The sequence below is a fragment of the Sus scrofa genome, chromosome X, assembly GCF_054392235.1.
Source record: "Sus scrofa isolate SSC_HxYL_T2T_F1_AM1 chromosome X, Sscrofa_HxYL_maternal_Yorkshire_Landrace_v2.0, whole genome shotgun sequence".
Lineage (NCBI taxonomy): Eukaryota > Metazoa > Chordata > Mammalia > Artiodactyla > Suidae > Sus > Sus scrofa.
Genome location: NC_139401.1, coordinates 81,153,838 through 81,177,272, shown reverse-complemented (window position 1 = coordinate 81,177,272; position 23,435 = coordinate 81,153,838).

Here is a 23,435-nt window from a genome sequence, read left to right as displayed (position 1 = left end):
AGAAATATTCCAAGAGATAACTGCCGAAAATTTCCCCAACATGGGAAAGGAACCACTCACTCAAATCCAGGAAGTACAACAAGTACAATATAAACTAAACCCAGGAGGAACACTCCAAGACATATATTAATCAAACTGACCAAAATTAAAGACAAGGAGAAAATCTTGAAGGCAGCTAGGGGAAAGAAACAAATAACATACAAGAGAACACCAATAAGGTTATCAGCAAATTTTTCAACAGAAGCTCTGCAGGCCAGAAGGGAGTGGCATGATATACTTAATGTGATGAAAGGAAAAAAGCCCCAACCAAGATTACTTTACCCAGCAAGGCCCTCATTCAGATTTGAAGGAGAAATCAAAACCTTCACAGATAAGCAAAAGCTGAGAGAATTCAGCAACACTAAACCAGCCTTACAACAAACTGTAAAGGAACTTCTCTAGGCAGAAAAGAACAAGAGAAGAAGGAAAGAAAAAAGAGTGACAAAAAAAAATCCAAAGCAATTAATACAATGGCAATAAGAACATACATATCAATAATCACCTTAAATGTTAATGGATTAAATGCCCCAACCAAGATATAGACTGGCTGAATGCATACAAAAACAAGACCCATATATATGTTGTCTTCAAGAGACCCACTTCACTTCAAGGGACACATACAAATTGAAAGGGAGAGGATGGAAGAAAATATTTCATGCAAACGGGGATCAAAAGAAAGCTGGAGTAGCAATACTCATATCAGACAAAATAGACATTAAAATGAAGACTATTTTAAGGGGAAAAGAAGGTCATTACATAATGATCAAAGAATCAATCCAAGAAGAAGATATAAAAACTTTACATATCTATGCATCAGACAGAGGTTCACCACAATATATAAGGCAACTGCTAACAACCTTAAAAGGAGAAATTGACAATAACACAATAATAGTGGGGGACGTTAACACCCCACTCACAGCAATGGACAGATCATCCAGACAGAAAATAAATAAGGAATCACAGGCCCTGAATGATGCATTAAACCAGGTGGACTTCATAGATATTTATAGGACATTCCATCCAAAAGCAACAGAATACACATTTTTCTCCAGTGCACATGGAACATTCTCTAAGATTGATCACATCCTAGGCTACAAGTCCAACCTCAGTAACTTTAAGAAAACTGAAATCTTATCAAGCATCTTTTCTGACTACAAAGATATACAACTGGAAATTAACAACAATAACAAAACTGCAAAAACCACAAACACTTGGAGACTAAACAACATGATAGTAAACAACAAATGGATCACTGAAGAAATCAAAGAGGAAATTAAAAAATACCTAGAAGCAAATGACAATGACGATATATGACACTCCAAAATCTATGGGATGCAACAGAAGCCATTCTACGAGGTAAGTTCATAGCAATACAAGCCCACCTCAGGAAACAAGAAAAAGCTCAAATAAACAAGCTAACTTTACATCTAACGCAGCTCCAGAGAGAAGAACAGAAAAGACCTTAACTTAGTAGAAGGAATGAAATCATAAAGATCAGAGCAGAAATCAAAGAAATAGGAACAAAGAAAACCATAGGAAAGATCAATGAAATGAAAAGCTGGCTTTTTGAAAAGATCAACAAGTTTGATAAACCCTTAGCCAGACTTATCATGAAAAAAGGAGAGAGGACTCAAATCAATAAAATTAGAAATGAAAAAGGAGAAATAACAATGGATATCACAGAAATACAAAGGCTCATAGGAGACTGCTATATGCAACTATATGCCAATAAAACAGAAAACCCAGAAGAAATGGACAAATTCTTAGAAAAGTACAATCTTCCAAGACTAAACCAAGATGAAATAGAAAAGATGAATGGAACAATCACAAGACCTGAAATTGAAATTGTGATTAAAAAACTTCCAACAAACAAAAGTCCAGGACCAGATGGCTTCACAGGCAAATTCTATCGAACATTTACAGAAGAGCTAACACCTCTCCTTCTGAAACTATTCCAAAACATTGCAGAGGAATGGATACTGCCAAACTCATTCTATGAGGCCACCATCACCGTGATACCAAAACCAGACAAAGATACTACAAACAAAGAAAACTACAGGCCAATTTCACTAATGAATATCAATTCAAAAATCCTCAACAAGATACTAGCAAACCACGACCAATAAATCATTAAATGGACTGTACATCATGATCGAGTGGGATTTATCCCAGGGATGCAAGTGTTCTTCAATATCTGCAAATCCATCAGTGGGATACACCACATTAACAAACTGAAGAAGAAAAACCATACGATCCTCTCAACAGATGCAGAAAAGGCCTTTGACAAAATCCAACACCCATTTCTGATAAAAACCCTTCAGAAAGTGGGCATAGAGGGAACCTACCTCAACATAATAAAGGCCATATATGACAAACCCACAGCAAACATCATTCTCAATGGGGAAAAGCTGAAAGAATTCCTGCTGAGATCAGGAACAAGACCAGGAGGTCTGCTCCCACCATTATTCTTCAACATAGTTTTGGAAGTCCTAACCACAGCAATCAGAGAAGTAAAAGAAATAAAAGGAATCCAAATTAGAAAGGAAGAAGTGAAACTACCACTATTTGCAGATGACATGATACTATACCTAGAGAATCCTAAGACTACCAGAAAACTGTTAGAGCTCATCCATGAATTTGGCAGTCGCAGGATACAAAATCAATACACAGAAATTGATGGCATTTCTATACATTAACAATGAAAGACAAGAAAAGGAAATTAGGGAAACCATCCTGTTTACCATCACATCCAAAAGAATAAAATAGCTAGGAGTAAACCTACCTAAAGAGACAAAAGACCTGTACTCTGAAAACTATTTGATGCTGATGAAAGAAATTAAATATGACACAAATAGATGGAAAGATAAACCATGCTCGGGGATTGGAAGAGTTAATATTATCAAAAAGACTGTACTACCCAAGGCAATCTACAGATTCAATGCAATCCCTATCAAATTACCAAAGACATTATTCAAAGAACTCAAAGAAAATATGTTAAAGTTTGTTTGGAAGCACAAAAGACCCAGAATAGTCAAAGATATCCTGAAAAGGAAAAATGGACCTGGAGGAATCAGGCTCCCAGACTTCAGATTATACTACAAAACAACAGTCGTCAAAACCTTATGGTACTGGCACAAAGACAGACATATAAATCAGTGGAATAGGATAGAAAGCCCAGAATTCAACCCATGCACATACAGCCAACTAACCTATGACAAAAGAGGCAAGAGTATACAATGGAGAAAGGACAGTTGTTCAATAAGTGGTGCTGGGAAAACTGGACAGCCACATGGAAAAGAATGAAATTAGAACACTCCCTAACACCATACACAAAAATAAACTCAAAATGGATGAAAAACCTAGATATAAGACCAGACACTATCAAACTCTTAGAGGAAAACATAGGCCAAACACCCTCTGACATAAAGGACAGCAACATCTTCTCAGATCCACTTCTTTAGTGTAATGACACTAAAAACAAAAATAAACAAATGGGACCTAATCAAACTTAAAAGTTTCTGCACAGCAAAGGAAACCCTCAGCAAAAGGAAAAGACAATGCACAGAATGGGAGAAAATCTTTGCAAGTGAATCGACTGACAAGGGATTAATCTCCAAAATTTATAAATACCTTCTGCAGCTCCATACCCCAAAAATAAACAACCTCATCAAAAAATGGGCAGAAGATCTAAATAGGAAGTTCTCCAAAGATGACATTCGATTCGCGGAGAAACACATGAAAAGATGTTAAACATCACTCATTATTAGACAAATGTTAATCAAAACCACTCTGTGGTACAATCTTACACCAGCCAGAATGGCGATCATCCAAAAGTCTACAAACAGTAAGTGCTAGAGAGGGTGTGGAGAAAAAGGAACACTAGTACACTGTTGGTGGGATTGAAAATTGGTGCAACCACTATGGAAAGTAGTATGGAGATTCCTCAGAAAACTCAAACTAGAACTACCATTTGATCCAGCGATCCCATTCCTGGGCATCTACCCAGAGAAAACCACAACTAGCAAATACACATGTACTCCGATGTTCATTGCAGCACTCTTTGCAATAGCCAATATCTTGCAACAACGTAAATGTCCATCAGCAGAGGAGTGGATCAAGAAGATGTGGTACATACACACAATGGAATATTACTCAGCCATTAAGAAGAACGAAATACCAGCATTTTTTGCAACATGGATGGACCTAGAAACTATTATGCTAAGAGAAGTCAGCCATACAATGAGACACCCACATCAAATGCTTTCACTGACATGTGGAATCTGAAAAAAGGACAGACTGAACTTCTTTGCAGAATAGATACTGACTCACATACATTGAAAAACGTATGGTCTCCAGAGGAACAGTTTGGGGGGTGGAGGGATGTGCTTGGGCTGTGGGATGGAAATCCTGTGAAATCAGATTGTTATGTCATTATACAACTACAGATGTGATAAATTGATTTGAGTAATAATAAAAAAATCAATGGGACACAGCAAAACAGTTCTGAGAGGGAAGTTTATAGAAATTCAATTTATCTCTGGAAACAAGAATAATCTCAAATAAACAGGCTATCCATAAACTCAAAACATCTAGAGAGGGAAGAACAATCAGATCTGAAAACTAGTAGAAGGAAAGAAATCATAGAGATCAGCAGAAATAAATGAAAAAGAGACAAAGAAAACAATAGAGAAGATCAATGACATCAAAAGTCGGTTCTTTGAAAAGATCAACAAAATTCATGACCCTTTAGCCAGACTCATCAAGAAAAAAAAGGAGAGGACTCCTTTCAACAAAATAAGAAATAAAAAGGTAAAATTACAACTGTCTCCACAGAAATGCAGAGCATCATAAGCAACATTTTGCCAATAAAATGGCCAACCTAGAAGAAATAAACAGATTCTTAAAGAGGTAAAATCTACTAAGACTGGACCAGGAAGAAATAGAAAACACAGACAGAATGATTATAAGTACTGAAATTGAAAATGTAAGCAAAAACTTCCAAAAAACAAAATTTCAGGATCAGATGGCTACACAGGTGAATTCTACCAAACATTCAGAGAAGAGTTAAGACATATTCTTTTGAAACTCTTCCAAAAATTGCAGAAGAAGGAATGTTATGAAGCTCATTCTATGAGGCCACAATTATCCTCATCTCCACCATCACAAAAACCAGATGAGGACATCACAAAAAAGAAAATTATGGGCCCATGTCACTGATGAACATAGATGCAAAAATACTCAACAACAAAATATTTGTCAACCAAATCCAAATATACATTAAAAGGATCATACAGCATGATCAAGTGGGATTTATCCCAGGGATGCAAGGATTCTTTGATATTTGCAAATGAATCAGTGTGATACACCATGTCAACAAACAGAAACACCTTAGTCACATGATCACCTCCATAGATGAAGAAAAGACTTTCAAAAAATTCAACATCCATGTCTGAAAAAACTTTCTATAAAGTGGGCATAGAGGAACCTACCTCAACATAATAAAAACCATATATTTAAAACCCACTGCTAACATCATTCTCAATGGAGAAAAACTGAAAATATTTCCACTAAGATGAGGAACAAGAGAAGGATTTCCATTTTTATCACTTTTGTTCAACACAGTTTTGGAAGTCCTAGCCATGGCAGTCAGAGAATAGTAAGAAATAAAAGGAATCCAAATTGGAAAAGAAGAAGTAAAACTATCGCTATTTGCAGGTGACATGATATTATATCTATAAAATCCTATAGATATTGTCAGAAAAATAGAGCTCATCAATGAATTTGGTAAAGTTTCAGGATACAAAATTAATATTCAGAAATCAATTGCATTTCTATATAGTAACAATGAATGATCAGAAAGACAAATTAGAGAAATCATCCCATTTGGCATCACATTAAAAAGAATAAAATACCTAAGAATAAGCCTACCTAAAGAGACAAAAGTCCTATAATCTTAAAACTATAAGATGCTGATGAAGGAAATCAAAAATGACAAAAACAGATGAAGAGTTATACCATTTGATGACTGACTTTAGGCTATACTACAAAGCTACAATTATCAAAATGTTATGGCACAGGCACAAAAGAATAGATCAATGGAACAGGATAGAAAGCCCATAAATAAACCCAAACACCTATGTTCAACTAATCTATGATAAAGGAGGCATAAACATATAGTGGAAGAAAGATAATCACTCCAATATGTGGTCCTGGCAAAACTGGACAGCTACATGTAAAGGAATAAAATTAGAACTCTCTCTAACACCATACACAAAAATAAATTCAAAGTGGGTAAAATACCTAAATTTAAGACCCTATACTATAAAGTGCCCAGAGGAAAACATCAACAGAATGCCCTTTGGCATAAATCACAGTGACATCATGTTTGATCCATCCCCTAGAATAAGGTTAATAAAAACAAACAAACAAAAAACAAACCACTAGGACCTAGTTAAACTTGAAAGCTTTTTCACAGCAAAGAACACCATTAAAAAATAAAAGAATAGACAGCCCACCGAGTGGAAGAAAATTGTGTCAAACAATGCAACAGACAAGGGCTTATTAATCTCCAAAATATGAAAACTGCTCATATAGCTTTATATAAAAATCAAATGTGTCAATCAAAGAATATAAGATCTAAATAAACATTTCATCATAGAAGACATATAGATGGCAAAAATAACACAAGAGAAGATGCTAGATATCACTGATTATTAGAGAAATGCAAATCAAAATTACAGTGAGGTCAGACCTGTCAGAATGATCATAAATAACAACAGATAACAAATTCTGGATAGGGTTTGGAGAAAGAGAACACTCCTAAACTGTTGATTGGAATGTAAATTGGAAAAGCCACAACCCCTATGGAAAACAGTATGGAAGTTCCTCAGAAAACTAAACAAAACTACTATATGATCCAGCAGTACCATTCCTGGGCATGTATCCAGACAAAATTTTCATTCAAAAAGATTCATACACCTCCATGTCATGGCAGCACTATTCACAAGAGCCAAGAAATGGAAACAACCTAAATGCCCATGGATGTATGAATGTATTAGAAAAAGTGGTACATATGTACAATGGAGTATTTCTCAGCCATAAAACATGACAAAATAATGTCATTTTCAGCAACATGGATAGAACTAGAGATTCTCATACTGAGTGAAGTAAGTCTGAAAGAGAAATACAAATACCGTAAGATATCGCTTATGTTTGCAAGCTAAAATATGGCACAAATGATCCTATCTACAAAACAGAAACATATCATGGAATGGAGAGCAGATTCATGGTTGCCAGGGGCTATGGGGGAGAAGTAGGTTGGATGGGGAGTTTGGGGTTGTTAGATGCTGACCATTACATTTAGAATGGATAAGCAATTGGGTCCTACTCTATAGAACAGGAAACTGTGTCCAATCTGTTGGGTAGGACATGATGGAAGATGGTATGAGAAAAAGAATGTGTGTATATGTGTATGTATGACTGGGTCACTATGCTGTACAGTAGAAACTGACACAACACTGTAAATATACTATACCCTAAAAATAAAAAAATAAAAAATAAATACCCTACAATTAATACACAAATACCAGAGAAAAAGGAAAAGCACACTACTAATAAAAATCATCACACCTCAGGGAAGAAACCAAAAGAACACAGAATTACAAAAACAACCATAAAAGAAGTAGCAAAATAGCATTAAGTACATACTTATCAATTATCACTTTAAATTTCAATGTACTGAAAATTTCCACCAAAAAGCTTGGGGTGGCTGATTGGGGAAAAATAGACATATCTATATACTGCTTAAATACACTTACAACAAAACTAAAGACACACACAGAATGAAAGTGAGGGGATGGGAAAAGATATTTCAAGCAAATGGAAACAAGAGAGCTGTCCTAGCAATACTAATATCAGATAAATCAAATCAGACTTTGATTTAAAGTCTATAACAAAAGACCAAAAAGGCCATAATGTAATGATAATGGGCTCAATAGAAAAGAAAATATAATATTTGTTAACAAATATGCACTTAATGTAGGAGCATCTAAATGTATAAAGGAAATATTAAAAGACATATAGGAAGAGATTGGCAATAGAACAATAATAGCAGTAGACTTTAACACTGCAATTATATTAATGATTACATTAAAAGATCATCAGGTAGAAAATTAATGAGGACGCAGTGGCCTTAAATGACATATTAGACCAGTTGGACTTAATGGATGTCTATTAAGAACAGAATATTACATCCAAAAAGAGCAGAGTACACACTTTTCTAGTGCCCATTCAATGTTTTCCCAGATAGATTACATGCTAAGCCACAAAACAAGTCTCAACAAATTTGAAAGGATGATAATTATATATAAATATTTTCTTCCTAACCACAAATGTATGAAACTAGAAATCACCTAAAAGATAAAAAATGAGAAAACCACAAACATGTGGATACTAAATAACATATACTAAACATCCAATGGATCAATGAAGAAATCAAGGAAAAGAAAAAAAACAGAAAATAGCTAGAGATAAAGAAAATATATATATATATAACTTTCCAGGAGTTTCTTTCTGGCACAGTAGGTTAAACAGTACTGTTAAAAATCACTTCAAAAAGAATAAAACATCCAGGAATAAATTTAACCAAGAAGATAAAATACATATTCTCTGAGAACTATAAAATATTGATAAAGGAAATTGAAGATGATAAAAAGAAATGGAGGGATATTCTATGGATTGGAAGAATTAATACTGTTAAATTGTTCATAACACCCAAAGCAATATACCAATTTAACACAATATTTATCAAAATACCCATGGAATTTTTCACAGATCTAGAACAAATAATCCTCAAACTTTTATGGAAGCAGGAAAAACCTATATAGCCAAAGCAATGTTGAGAAAAAAGAGAGTAAACATGGGTGTATCACACTCCCTGACTTCAGACTATAGTACAAAGATACAGTAATCAAAACAGTGTGGTACCAACATAAAAACAGACACATGAATCAATGGAATGGAATAGGGACCCCAGAAATAAACCCACCATTTTATGGTCAATTAATATGAGACAAAGGAGGCAAGACTATACAATGGGGAAAGAACAGTCTTTTCCATAAGTGGTGGTGAGAAAACTGGACAGCTATGTGTAAAAGAATAAAATTAGAATGTTTTCTCAAACCACCTAAAAACAAACTCAAAATGATTAAATACCTAAATGTTAAGACCATAAATTGTAAAACCCCTAGAAGAAAAATTAGGCAGAACATTCTTTGACATAAATCACAGCAATATATTTTGGATATAACTCCTAAGGCAAATTAAAGAAAAACAAACATAAATAAATGTCTTTATTAAATTTAAAAGCTCTTGAGCAAATAACCAGCACAAAATGAAAAGACAAACTGTAGAATGGAGAAAATACATGAAAAATACACAAAGAGCTCATACAACTCATTATCAAATAAACGACTCAATAGAAAATGGGCAAAAGGCTTGAAGAGAAGTTTTTCCAAAGAAGACTAACACGGACAGGAAAAGATGATAATCATCACTAATGGTGGTAAAATGCAAATCAAAACCTCAATAAACTACACTCACAAACATTTTCTCACATACAAACACACACACTATTGACTAAAACTTTCAATTCAAAAAAAAATAGAAAACACAATGAGATATCATTTCACACTTGTCAGATTGGCTATTATGAACAATAACACAAATAAAAAATACTGGAAAGGATGTGAAGAAAAGAGACCCTTATACACAGTTGATAAGAATGCAAACTGATGCAACCACTGTAGAACACAGTATGGAGCTTCCTCCAAAAACCAAAAATAGTTCTTACAAGTGATCCAACAATTCCACTCCTGGGTATATATCAGAAGAAAACAAAGACACTAATTTGAAAAGATGCATACATCCCAGTGTTTATAGCAGTATTAGATATAATAGCCAGACTATGACAGCAATTTAAGTGTAGTGTCCATCAACAGATACATGAATAAATTTGTCACACACTCAAATAATAGCCATAAAATTAAATTTTGTCATTTTCAACAACCTGAATGAATCTGGAGGATACTATGCTTAGTAAAATAATTCAGAGGACAGAGGAATAAAAATACTATGTGTTATCACTTACATGTGGAATATAAAAAACAGGCAAGTGATTGAATATAACAAAATAGAAACTAACAGATATAGAGAGCAAACTTGTTGTTACCAGTGTGGAGAGAAAAGGGGGAGGATCAAGGCAGGGTTAGGGAATTGAGAGGTACAAACTACTGTATAAAATAAATAAACTGCAAGGTTACATAGCACAGCACAGGGAATATAGCCAATATTTTATAACTTTAAATGCATATAATCTATAAAAATATCAAATCATTGCTTTGTTTACTTTAATAAAATATAATGTTGTAATCAACTAAACATAAAAAAACCCCACAAAATTCTGAGAACAGACACCTCAGTGAAATTTTAGGCATTCAGTATATGCCAGTATACTCCTTCCTAAATATATGACTATTTATTACATCTTGAATTACCTACAATAACCATTGGATCACACTGTATGGAAGACTTCTTTAGGTTCTGGAATCAACAAATTCCATTTCTAGGAATACTGCTATGGTCTATACATTTTATGCTGGGGAAGACTTTTGCTTTAAAGTAGAGCCTGGTGAAGAAAAGGATTCTGTTTCAGGTCCAGTCTCTGGTTCAAGCAACACCTCCACTTAGGCCACAAGTTCTGGTAGAACCTTAAGTATGGCATAATGGTAAGGAAATATATGTGGAGCTTTTGTAAAACTCCAGTTGGAAAATCACAGAATGGAACCTTAGGATTCTGTAGCAAAGGAATATTATCTTCACAGAAAATTGTACAACTTTTGAGAAATAGGTCTTTGTATGTTACTACTCTTAAACAGATATAGAACACTTGAGCATAGGGTACCAAATGCTCATGCATCTAGAACTTCCTGTTTTGAACCAAAAGGAAAAGGTGATAGTCTCTGGCTATTTTAAACATTCACTCATGTATTTTTCTTAGCTTCCACAACATTATTCATTTTCTATTTCTCTTAAATCTTTTACCATCCTGCTTCAGTTTATATCATTGATTTGTCTTCCTTTTCTTCTCATTCTGTGTTGAAGTGCCCCAGATATTTTCCCTTGTTCTCCTTTAAATCCCTTTCTGATAGTGTATAAATTGATAACACATGAGTTGACTTTGGCCCCAGAAATATTTACTATACTGCTTGTTATGTTAAACAACAACAACAATAAAAAGGATTTGAATGGCCTTTAGGCAGAGCATGTCCTCTCCATTTAGGCCATGTTTTCCATTTTCCTTCATTTATCCTATATTCTGCATTGCTCATTTCTTTATTATAACTTGACTTTGGAACTTCAAAATTTCATCCCCTTTTAAGAAATCACATTCACTTCTATGATATCCACACTGAAATTTATAGTTACCAGGTTTTTTGAGTTCCAATTCTCCATTTTCTACTAGACATTTCTATCAAAATAAATAAATTCCCAAGTTTAACTTGTCCCAAAATAAATATCATAATCCACACTGAAATGACACTCATTTCTTATAAATATTATTACACATTGTCAACTTACAGGTCACCAAAAATAGAAGCTTCAAAGTCTTGTTCATTTAAACTCCCCTCAATCTTCTTGCTTCCCAGATTACACTATAGTACATCTATTTTGGAGTCTAGAAAAGAACATTGTTTTTAACTCCCAGAAGGATTATGATGCTGACTGATGCCTACTTGTCCACATTTTGTATAATAATGATAGCGTTCCATCTCTGACTTTTTCCTCATTTGCTATCTAAAGAACATATATTTTCTATTGATCGTATCTCTGAATGAGCTATCAAAACCTGGACATTGTTCTTTTCCATTTGCACTGTCAAAAAATTAGTGCGGACCCTTCTCTTTCCTCAGCAGAATCATTTCTCTAGATTCCTAATCAGTTTTCACACGCTCATCTTTCATAATTTGTCCAGATATGATACAGTCATTTATCAACTTGAAACACTTTACTGGATTCCTATTGGCTGTAGAACAAATCTAAATTTCTTAAAATGTCTTGCAATTCCCTCAGCAATCTGAATTTATTTTGGACTCATTATTTTCACCTTACACTACTTATACCACAAACACATGCATTTTTGGTCCAGAGAACTACCTGAAGTTCCATTATAATGGCACATTTTGTCTTGGTGATTTATATTTCTTCCTAGTGGATTCTCCTTTGTGGCATGTTTTCCCCTAATATCTGTATATAAATCTTTTAGGATTTAACTAAAATAACACCTTCTTTATAAAGCCTCCTTTAACCCCTTCAAGATAGTTTCATAGCTCTATCATCTATGTAATCACAGAAATTTTAATCATTTTAAAATTATTATTTTTATCAGGACATATTATGATGGTCAGTTAATGTGTCTATTTCCCCAATAGAAAGTGATTTCAGAAGGACTTCTTTTGTTCTCAGTGCATGGGTTTTTTGAACAAGTGAATGAAAGAATGAATACCAAACCATCAGAAGTTTACTGATTTCAAATTAAGGATGATATATTGCACCCTCTTTTCATGGAAGTGAAGCAATTTATGTCATCACTGATATGCTGCAGTTCATTACAGCCAGGGATAACAGAAATGTGATTTTCTATTCATTGGAAAGCATCATAGCTTTTGTCATTCTTGTTGGTCTGGAATAACCTTGAGTCTCAGACAATAGAAATTTCAGGTTTCTAATTTTTTTCTCTACTTTTTTTCCTCTGCCCTTGGTCCTCTTTCTTTTGAAAGTTTATAGAAACAAGGATTTGAAATGAAATTCCACATTTCATTATTACAATTCACTTTCAAGATTTCTCAGAAGCCTAAGTAAATAAGTGGGCAAGACTTTTCAATGGCTTTCAACTCTAAAGGTCAGTTTTAATGATTGAGTAATATAGAATGTATTGGCTAAGTAGATTTGCAGTACAAAAATTAAAAATGAATAAAAATTAATGTAATGAAATGTACTAAATACTTTTCTCAGACTTCTCTGTTTTAAACAGGTACTGTAACTCTGACGTACTCTATGATGTTTTTCAAAAGAAACCTAATGATTTAATTTACTCTAACAACATTTACTGAACAAGTATTAGGTACAAGGCCCTATGCCAAGGGAAATGGGGTAATATGATTTTTAGTCAAAATAGACCTTGCTCTCATTATATTTATGATCTGGCAAAAAGAACCAACCTGTAAACAAGCAAAAAGAACCAACCTGTACAATGAACAACATAAGACAGTATTGAATATATGCTACAAAAATGTTTCAAAATGTATTATGGAACCTCAGAGGAAGTAACCATTATTTTTTATTGGAAAGTAACCAGGAAAATGTGAGATAAGGAGTAAAAAAAAAAAAGGATGGAATTTGAATAATGATAAAAAGGATGGAAAGTCTGTGTAGGTATATTTAATGGTTATTCTAAAATTGTAAAGTAGTTATGGGTAGCAGTAAAGCATAGTGTTTAAGGCCAAATCTCTGAACCTAGATTTCCTGAGTTTAAATCCCATTGTCATAATTTTTCTTCGGCAGGTGAAAAAATTTTATTTCTCAACTTAATTTAAAAACACACAGACACTATGTTCTTCATATTGAAACATTGGTACAGATACCTAGACTTTGTAGAAAATAATTATATACACTGTCTCAAAAAATGTACACTATTATGTGGCTTCATTGATATGCCTTGAAGGAAATATGCATATGGTCTACTTCCTAAAAAATAATATTCCACCTCTTTGCATCTTTTGCTTCCAACTATAGATTATTATTATTTTTTGGTCTTTTTAAGGCCACACCCATGGCATATAAAAGTCAAATGAGATACCCAGGCTAGGGGTCAAATTGGAGCTATAGCCACTGGCTTATGCTACAGCTATAGCAAAGCCAGATCCAAGCCATGTCTGTGACCTGCACCACAGCTCACAGCAGCACCAGATCCTTAACCCACCAAGCAAGCCCAGGGATTAAGCCAACGTTCTCATGGATACTAGTCAGATTTGTTTTCACTAAGCCACAACAGGAACTCCCTCAAAATATAGACTCCAGTGTGTGTTTTTGCATTTTTACTTATTTGATAAAACTTATATAGATGTCTTTATTACTTCATAGTCCATTTATTCATTAACCTTGTCTGCAGGTTCATCAGCAAGTTAAATAGCCTATGCTCTTGGTAGTCTTTAAAGACTCTTCATTGGTGAGGGACACATTATCATCCTCATAGATCATAAGCTGTAGGTACTTACCAACAATTTCAGTGGAAACATTCTTTGTAGTTAGGTGATACTCTTCATAAAATGTCTCTCTTAAGGTGTATAGACTGTTCATTCAAGTTTTACTCCATAGAGAATTTAGATATATCTCTGCAAGTAAGCACAGGTCAATTGACGAGCAGACTCCAATGGACATAACCAGCAATAAGCAGCCAAAAAACCATATGGAACACAGCCATACTGTAGTATTAGTATCTGGATTTCACTTTATTTAGAGATACAAAGGAGACAAAGAAAGATACTGCCAACTATAAATCTGAAATCGAAATATTCCTGGTGCATAAAATTACATAACAATCTAGCATCAGCAGGAAGCCCAACAACTGAGATACCAAAATGATTGTCACCATAGACATTTTTTTTTCTGATGAGTACAAGCTCTACATCCTCTTCAATTCAAACAACACTGCAAGTGTACTAGCCAAACGTTGTTTGACAACTTCCATTTCATATTCTTCACTTTGACAAATCCTTCCCTGAGGGCTCTAAACAGTGACATCATTTTCATACATATGTTTCTTATGGTTAGGAAACATAGTTCTGGTTGTGAGCCTGGCTTCAGTCTCCCGCAAAACTGCTGATCAAGTTTCCCCAGCACCATTCTTTATTTGATATGTGCCATTGAGCAATTCTTTTAAAATTTTTAAAATTTACATTCCTTATATGTAAATTAGGGGTAATAATAACCCTAAATTCCTAGGTGCACTACAATGATTAACCTAGTTAATGTATGTGACACATTGAGAATTGTGTTTAATATATACTAGTTTTTCTTTCTTTCTTTCTTTCTTTTTTTTGTCTTTTTGACTTTTCTAGGGCCACTCCGATGGCATATGGAGGTTTCCAGGCTAGGCATCCAATCAGAGCTGTAGCCACCGACCTATGCCACAGCCACAGCAATGCATGGTCTGAGCCGCATCTGCAACCTACACCACAGCTCATGGCAATGCCAGATCTTTAACCCACTGAGCAAGGCCAGGGATCAAACCCACAACCTCATGGTTCCTTTTGGATTCATTAATCACTGAGCCAATATATACTAGTTTTACATAAAGGTTTGAAATCATTATATAATCCAGCAACAGAAATAGAAATTGTAAGTTAGGTACTTAAGAATATTTATTTGAAGGAATGAATACATTAATTGATCAATGGGAATTAAAAAGAAAAATCAAGTCAATCAAATGAGTTCTTGAGTGCCAATTTATTTATTAATATTTACTTTTTATTTTTTGTCTTTTTAGGGCTGCCCCTGTGGCATATGGAGGTTCTCAGGCTAGGGGTGGAATCTGAGCTATAGTCACAGGCCTACACCACAGCCACAGCAATGCCAGATCTGATCCATGTCTACAACCTACACAATAGCTCATGGCAACACCAGATCCTTTACCCACTGAGTGAGGCCAGGGATAAGACCTGCATCCTCATGGAAGCTAGTCAGATTCATTTTTACTGAGCCATGACTGGAACTCCTTGCCAATTTATGATATTTGAATTTTATTCTGTAGATAAAGGAAAATGTACAGAATTTTTTGTTAAGGTTAAAAATTAAAAAAGGAGGAGGTAGTGACGGAGAAGTTAGAGGTGAGGCTGAACTATTCCCACAGACACATAAAAAAATCCATATACATGTGGAGCTATTTGTCCAGAGATTTTGCTGAATGCTAACAAAATACCCCAGGATTTTGATAGAGTGAGTAAAATGTCATGAAACTGGATACATCAAAAGAAAGAAAAAAAGAGAGAAAAGGAGAAACAAAGAAGGTTATGTCATTTACCCCTGAGAGGTAGCTGGAAAAAGAAAAAACTCCTGCAGCCTGAGAAGCCCCCTAAACCAGCAAGGAGACCAGCTGATACAGAGAAAGGACTATTGGGTATTGGAGGAGAACACAACAATCTATGTAAAGCAATTAAAACAGAATCAGTCCTCTACAAATGGCCAGTGTCACTGCTCTGCACTTGCCAACATAGACTGGGGAAGCCAAGGTCTGGGAACTACAACTCCAACTGTGGAGATAAGACTCAGACAGAAAGTTGGGCTGGCTACCTGGGGAAAATCTAGGATTAGTAGCAAGGAGACATCCAGTGGGGACTGGAATCTAGAATGACCATATTTAAAGCTGTAAGTTGAATTCTGGTCAGGCTTAAAGCCTAGGCACCATTTTTAGGAGGTGCTGGAGGGAAGGGGTGGGATCCACTACTATAGTCTTATCCCCTGTGAGCACTCTCAGGATGTAAGACAGCAACTTCTCCCACTCCAGGATCTAGCTGCTTAGCAACAGTTGCAGAGCAGCCTGCCATACTTAAGGCTACAGAGAAAGTAAAGCAAGTGGTGGGAACCATTGGAGCAGTTGGAGGGAACTTGGGAATAGCACAGGCTCTGCAACCACAGTGAGCAGCCAGGTGGGGGAACACTGAAGTGATTGCTGTAACAGTGCAGAAGGCTCAGGGGATTAAAGATGGCCTGGTGTGTGGGCAGAGAGCCCTGATTTCCCTAGAGGACTGAAGGCAAATTCAGAAGTAGCACAGAGGGGCAGGATTCCACAAGGGGCCTCCTGGGCAGAGAGAGAAAGCAGCAATTTGCCTAGGGGGCAGAGGAAGTAAACTTGGAAGTAGTACAAACAATCCTGGGAGTCTTCAAGGGGCCTTCTGTGTAGGTAGAGAGCTGTGAAAAGCCCATTGAACTGGTAAAGTTATTTCAGAAACAGTGCAAAAGTTCCTAGGAATCACGAAAGCCTGGTAGGCCAGTGGAGAGCCATGATCTGTATATAGGGCAGAGAAAGTGAATTTGGAAACAAAGGATCCTGGGAGTTGCAAGAGGCCTGGTGGGCAGGTGGAGAGCCACAAAAGGCCCAATGAATGGGGCAAACTGAATTTGGAAACAGTGCACACATCCCAGGAGTCACAAACAGCCTGGCAGTTTGGTGGCATGATTTTGAGAATAGCAAAAGCTCCATGATCCCTCCCAACAATCAAGCCAGGGACTGTGGAAGTAGTATATGTCTTATGGCTAGCCAAAAGAGCTGAGATGGAGTTGCTGGCACATGTTGTTACTTTGCTGCAGCTACAGGGAGCCCTCTGCCATCAGCACCATAGGGGGAGAGACAGCTGGAATGCTGCAGGCCCTACAGCTACAGAGAAAGCCTTATAGCAACAGTTAAGGAGCAGCACCTGCCCTTGGGGCTACTAGACCAGCCAAACAAAGGGAGTGACTACAGAAAGGTGCCTGCTCCTGCAGATACAGAAAGGAGACCCAAGAGCCTCCTGACAAGGGGAGGGACAGCAGGATCAATTGCTGATGCTGCCAATTATAGGAAACAGCCCTGAGAGCTACATGGAAGGAGGAGGGGGGTCACAGGATACAGTGCTATCCCCCCATCACAAATGCAATCCTGTGAACTGTGAACAACTGCAAACTCTCACATGGATCCCATTCCTAACAGCCACCCAGCTCCAAAGGAAGTAACATAATACTACTGTTCCCATCCCATGCTCTAGATTTATGTGAGCCTCTACCACCCCCTAAAACTCCAAGACGAGGCACCAGCTGTTGAATCTACATACCTGCTATCAAGGGGAGAATAAATACAGAAAGTTAGATATTATGAGATGACAAACAAATAGCTTTCAGACAAAGGCACAATACTAAAACACACAAAAACAACTAAATGAAGAGGAAATAGGTAGTCTACCTGAAAAAGAATTCAGAGTGACGATAGTAAAGAATCCAGAGTGATGATAGTGAACATCACTATGATCTTGGGGAAAAAATGGAGGCACAGATTGAGAAGTTATGAGAAACGTTTAACAAAGGGCCAGAGGACCAAAAGAACTAGCAAACTAAGATGGATATCACATTATCTGAATGAAAAATACACTAGAAGGAATCAACAGCAGCATAATGGAGGCAGAAGGATGAATAAGTGAGGTGGAAGACAGAATGGTGGAAATCACTGGCAGAAAAAAAATAAAAAATAATGATAAGAGATGTCTGGGAAAAATTAAACGTAGCAACATTCGCATCATAGGGACCCCAGAAGGAGAAGAGAGAAAGAAATGTCCATAGAAAATATTTGAAGAGATTATAAATGAAAAACTTTCTAATATGGAAAAAAAAAAACACTCAGTCAAGTAGAGGAAGCCAGAGAATCCCACAAAGGATGAACCCAAAGAGAAATGCTGCAAGACACACATTAATCAAATTGACAAAAAATTAAATACAAAGAAAAATATTAAAAGCCACAGGGGAAATCAATAAACAAGATAAAAAGGAACACACATAAAAAATAACAACTGATTTTTCAGCAGAGACTATACAAGCCAGAAGGGAGTGGTAAGATATATTTAAGGTGATAAAGGGGAGGATTCTGTCACCAAGCTACTATACCTGGAAAAGCTTTAATTCAGATTCATTGGAGATAGCAAAAACATTTCAGATAAGCAAAAGCCAAGAGAATTCGTCACCTCCAAACCATCTCTATGGAAAGAACTAAAGGAACATCTCTAAGCAGAAAAGAAAAAGTCAAAATTAGAAGCAATAAATTTTAAAATGAGAAAACTCACTGGTAAAGAAATAATATAAAGGTATAAAATCACCCATTGACGAATATGATATCAAAAGTGTCAAGCATGAGAAGAGGAAAAGACAAATTCAGAATACAGAAAATGCATTTGAAAATAAGAGAACCACAACCCAAAACAATTCTGTACATAGATGGTTGTATCCAAATTTAATGGACCCAAAGTGACGATTTAAAACAATTAGGAAAAAAGGCAATAAATAAATACTTAATCATGATTACACTGAATGTAAATGGATTAAATGCTCCAAACAAAAGACACAGACTGGCTGGTTGGATACAAAAACAGGACCTATATATATACTGCTTATAAGGGAATGAAAGTGAGAGGATGAAAGAAGCTATTACATGCCAATGTAAATCAAAGGAAAGAAAGAGTAGCAATACTCATATCAGACAAAATTGACTTTAAAATAAATAAAATCACGAGAGAAAGGGACACTACATAATGATCAAAGGATCAATCCAAGAAGAAGATATAACACTTGTAAATATATATGCACCAAACATAGGAGTACCACAATATATAAGGCAATCACTTAAAGCCATGAAGGAGAAATTGACAGCAACACAATAATAATGGGGGATTTTAACACCCCACTTACATCAAATGACAGATCATCCAGACAGAAAATCAGCAAAGAAACCCAGGCCTTAAATGTCACCCTAGACCAGACACATTTAACTGATATTTATAGAACATTCCACCCCAAAGCAGCAGAATATAAATGAAATAGAGACAAAGAAAACAACAGAGAAGTTTAATGAAACTGAAAGTTGGTTCTTTGAAAAGATTAACAAAATTGATAAAACTTTAGTTGGACTCATCAAAAAAAAGGGCAGGGCTCAAATCAATAAAATTACAATTGAAAAAGGAGAAATTACAGCTTGCTCCACTGAAATACAAAGGACAATAAGGGACCATTATAAGCAAATATATGCCAATATAATGGACAACCTGAGAGAAATAAACAGATTCTTACAAAGTTACAACCTATTAAGACTGAACCAGGAAGAAATTGAAAATCTGAACAAACCAACCGCAAGTACCAAAATTGAAAATGTGATTTAAAAACTTCCAAAAACAAAGCCCAGGAGTTGATGGCTACAGGACAAATTCTATCAAACATTCAGAGATCAGTTAACACATAGTCTTCTGAAAATCTTCCAAAAAATTGGCAGAGGAAGGAAAACTCCCATTTTATGAGGCCTCCATCACCCTGATATGAGGACCAGACAAGGATACCACAAAAAAGAAAATTACAGGACAACATCACTGATGATCATAGATGTAAAAATTCTAAGCACAGTATTAGCAAACCGAATAAAAATATATATTAAAAAGATCATGCACTATGATCAAGTGGGATTTATCCAAGGGATGCAAGGATTTTTCATTATCTGCAAATCAATCAGCATGATACACCACATCAACAAACTGAAAAATAAAAATATATGATCCTCTCAATGGATGCAGAAACATATTTTGATAAAATTCAGTTCATATTTCTGATAAAAAACCTCTAAATAGTAGTCATAGAGGGAATCTACCTCAACATAATAAAATCCATATATGAAAAACCAACAGCTAACATCATTTTCAATTCTGAAAAAAAGAAAACTTTTCCACTAAGGTCAGGAACAAGACAAGGACGTTCACATTCACCAATAATATTCAACGTAGTATTTGAATTCCTAGCTTTGGCAATCAGAGAATAAAAAGAAATAAAATGAATCCAATTTGGAAAAGAAATGAAACTGTCAATCTTTCCAGGTGACATGATGCTTTCCCTAGAAAGTCCCAAAGATACTACCAGAAAACTCTTAGAGTTCATCAATGAATTTGGTAAAGTTTCAGGATACAAAACTAATACACATAAATCAATTGCATTTCTTTATAGTAACAAAAGATCAGAAAGATAAATTAGAGAAACCATCCCATTAATCATCAAATCAAAAATAATAAAATACCTAGGAATAAACCTACCTAAAGGGACAAAAGACCTATACTCTGAAACCTATAAGACACTGATGAATGAAATCAAATATGACACAAACAGATGGAAAGATAGACCATGCCTTTGGATTTAAAGAATCAATATTGTCAAAATTACTGTATTACCCAAGGAAATCTATAGATTCAATGCAATCACTATCAATTAACCAAGGACATTCTTCACAGAACTAGAACAGAATATTTTAAAATTTGCATGGAAACACAAAAGACCCCACATAGCCAAAGGAATATTGGAAAAGAAAAATGGAAATGAGGAATCAGGCTCCCTGACTTCAGACAACACTACAAAGCTACAACTAATCAAAACAATATTGTTCTGGCATAAAAACAGAAATGCAGATAAATGAAACAGGACAGAAAGCCCAGAAAAAAACCCCAAGCACTTACAGTCAACTAATCTACAACAAAGGAGTCAACAACATACATCTCCACAAATGGTGCTGGGGAAACTTGAAAGCTCTATGTAAAATAGTGAAATTAGAACACTCTGTAACAGCACACAAAAAAATAAACTAAAAAGGGATTAAAGACATAAATGTAAGGCCAGATACTATAAAACTCTGTGAGGAAAACATAGGCAGAATGCTCTTTGACAGAAATCACGGCAACATCTTGTATGATCCACCTCTTAGACTAATGACAATGAAGACAAAAATAAACCAGTGGAACCTAATTAAACTCAAAAGCTGTTGCACAGCAAAGGAAAACATAAGGAAAAAAGGACAGCCTAAAGAATGGAGAAAATGGTTTCAAATAATGCGACTGACAAGGGCTTAATCTCCAAAATATACAAAAAATTCATACAACTCAACATCCAAAAAACATAACCCAATCAAAAAATGGGCAGAAGACATAAATATATTTAAGTATACAACATACAAAGAGATAGCCAACAGGCACATGAAAAAAATATTCAACATCACTATTAGAGAAATGCAAATCAAAACTACAATGAGTTACCCCCTCATACCTGTCAGAATTGCCATCAACAAGTCAACAAATAATGCTGGAGAGTGTATGGATAAAAGGTTACCCTCCTTCACATTTAGTGGGAATATAGGATGGTACAACCACTATGGAAAACAGTATATAGGTACCTCAGAAAACAAAATGTAGAACTACCATATGATCCAGCAATTCCACTCCTGGAGGTATATCCAGACAAAACAAATATTCATTCAGAAAGAGACGTGTACCCCTATGTTCATCGCAGCACTACTTACAATAGCCAAGACATGAAAACAACTTAAATGTTCATCGACAGATGAATGGATTAAGAAGACATGTTACATATGTACAATTGAATATTAGCCATAAAAAATAACAAAATATTGCCATTTGAAGCACTATGGATGGAACTAGAGATTCTTATAATAAGTGAAGTAAGCCAGAAAGAAAAAGTAAAATACCATGTGGTATCACTTATTTGTCGAATCTCCAATTTGCCACAGATGATCCTATCTACAAAACAGAAACAGATCATGGCCAAGGAGAGCTGAGTTGTGATTCCTGGGGAGCATGATGAGGGAGGGGTATGGGCTGGGAGTTTGGGGTTGGTGGATGCAAACTGTTACACGTGGAATGGATGGGCAATGGGGCCGTATTGTACAGCATAGGGAACTGTGTGTGATTGGGTCACTTTGTTGTAAAACAGAAATTGAAGAAATATTGTAAATCAACTATACTTTAATAAAGAATATTAAATTGGGAGTTCCCATCATGGTGCAGTGGAAACAAATCTGACTAGGAACGATGAGGTTGCAGGTTTGATCCCTGGCCTCACTCAGTGGGTTAAGGATATGGCATTGCTGTGAGCTGTGGTATAGGTTGCAGATGTGGCTCAGATCTGGCATTGCTGTGGCTGTGGTTCAGGCTGGAAGCTGCAGCTGTGATTAGACCCCTAGCCTGGGAACTTCCATATGCCTCGGGTGCAACCCTAAAAAGACAAAAGATAAATAAATAAATAAATAAATAAATAAATAAATAAATAAATAATAAAAAAGATATTAAATAAGCACATGACATTTATTTTTAAATGAATTGAATTAATCTAAAATTCATAAAATGTTCACTCAGCATCATTGGTGCTTTGATTTCATATAAATATTCAGGATTCAGATAAGCCAATTATGTGAAGTTTAAAATTGTAAGTTGAGAAGTTCCCATTGTGATACAACAGAAATGAACCCAACTAGTATCTATGAGGATGTGGGTTTGATCCCTGGCCTTGCTCAGTGGGTTAAGGATCTGGTATTTTTTTGAGCTGTGGTGTAGGTCACATACATGGTTCAGATCCCACATTGCTATGGCTGTGGCATAGGCCAGCAGCTGTAGCTCCAATTTGACCCCTAGCCAGGGAACTCCCTATGTAGCAAACGCAGCCCCCCAAAAAAGCTGCAAGTTGAGAGAAGAAATTGTACACTTTAGCTCATTTCTACT